Genomic DNA, 1927 nt, shown 5'->3' with positions numbered 1-1927 from the left:
AGTTCATCACAAGGATCGTCATACAGATCCTCATCAAATTCCCCAGTTATACAATTGGGAAAAAGAACGTTGATCAATAAAAAGACTTCTTCCCAAGAAGAATGTTCATCCAGTTCAAAGAAAATGGTTAATTTGGAAGATATTCCGAAAGATAGTCCATTATATGCCCATATGCAAGCTTACCTGGAAGGTCAAAAGCAAAAGGAGACTTTTGCTTCCATCGCAAAAGAGGATACTGATGATATCAGATCCTATGAAAAATTGCAAAAGAAAGAAATGATATTTCTTTTAGAAAACTCTGATCTTCAGAGAAAAGATGAACCATGGAAGATATTTCAAAAGTATTTGATAAATAGATTATACTATCCGGGTGAGTCATACAAAACTCGATCTTATTACGAAGAAATCTTAATAAGTTCAGGAAGTGCAGAATTTCAGCACTTTGCAGGCAATGGGTCATAACCTTCATGAGAAAAGTTATAACTTTTCCAAAATCATTACTAAACAGATCATATCTGTTGAAGATTGGGGTATGTCTACCATGAAAGAAAGGTAGATAAACCTCAACAACACCAGGATGAGTTTTACTTATTGGTATTATATCTAAGCATTTGATAAAGTGCTTTATTACAATAATGATAAGCATAAACACACATGGTTCATAAAGGTGTGTGCAAAGATTTTTGCAGAGCCAATTCCAAATTGGTTCATAAATTGGTGGTCATACCACGGTCCAACAGTTCAAATTCTACCGGAACCATTCCTAAATTTATATAAAGAATGGACTAAAGTATCACCAGATTTGAATAGATTATATCATGCAGATCATATCTGCTGAATAGAAAAGATAGATCAGATCTAATTTTTTTTATAGAATTCTCGATACCATAGATTCACAAGTGGACTCCTGAAATAGGATTCACGGAGGAAGATATTCCTTGTCTTTACCGAACTTATTACAATAACTTCTGGGATAAACTGATGAAACAAGACCCCAAGACCAAACAATTAATCGGTCAAGAACTGCTAGACTCCATTAGCGAATAAATTAAGGAATATAATCAAATCCCACAAAAGGGAATCGTTAATGATACCTCCGTACGACATATCGCCAGGAGGATCTCTTTTCAAGAAGGAGACAAAGAAAAAATGATTAAGCATTATTTAGAAGAAGTAAGAAAAAATTTACTTCAAACTATCACTTAGATAGATAAATCTGATACTTCAATGAGAAGCGAAACAAGTATTGATACCGCCGGAGAATTGCAGCAGGCGAAAACCGACAAGATGCTAACCACTATTGAGTTACAAGATGCGAAAGATTTCTTATAGCAGATGAAAGCCATGGATGAAAGATATGAAAAAGCAACATAGTGGAAGAAACATAGCAACAGAAGATACACTATTGCCAGAGCCCACTCAACAGTAGAAACATTGTTCTTTAACAGTAGATAAACTGTTTAGGGACCCACCCAGATAGTGGGACCCCTGTGTTGTACATAGATTCCTTATGTTTTTTATTTTTTCTATATATGCCTTAGCTTTCTTTGGGAGAAGGGCATCAGAAAAAATCATATCGCTCTCTCTTTTTTAGTTGTACATCTCTTGTAAAGACATCTCTCTGAGTACTGTTCAGATAAGTGAGCATGCTTACTTGAGTTTTGGAGAAGGTTGCATGATGTGCTTTAATGAGAAAATTGCATATTGTGTCCTTTGATGTTATGATGAGCATGAGATGATTTGGAGAAGGAAGTACCTCCAATGAAATGAAATGAGAAATGAGAAAAGGTAAAGATGATGCATAAGGAGTTAGTAGATGTTGTGCCTACTTTCTTGAATTGCATGAAGTTGTGTGGGACTTTCTATGTGGAGTTGATGTTCCTCCTTATTATGTGTATTGATTATATGGTTGTATGCTTGAATATGG

Source organism: Solanum tuberosum, unplaced genomic scaffold, assembly GCF_000226075.1.
Source record: "Solanum tuberosum cultivar DM 1-3 516 R44 unplaced genomic scaffold, SolTub_3.0 scf00045, whole genome shotgun sequence".
NCBI classification, from domain to species: Eukaryota; Viridiplantae; Streptophyta; class Magnoliopsida; order Solanales; family Solanaceae; genus Solanum; species Solanum tuberosum.
Note: the sequence above shows the minus strand (reverse complement) of the source record.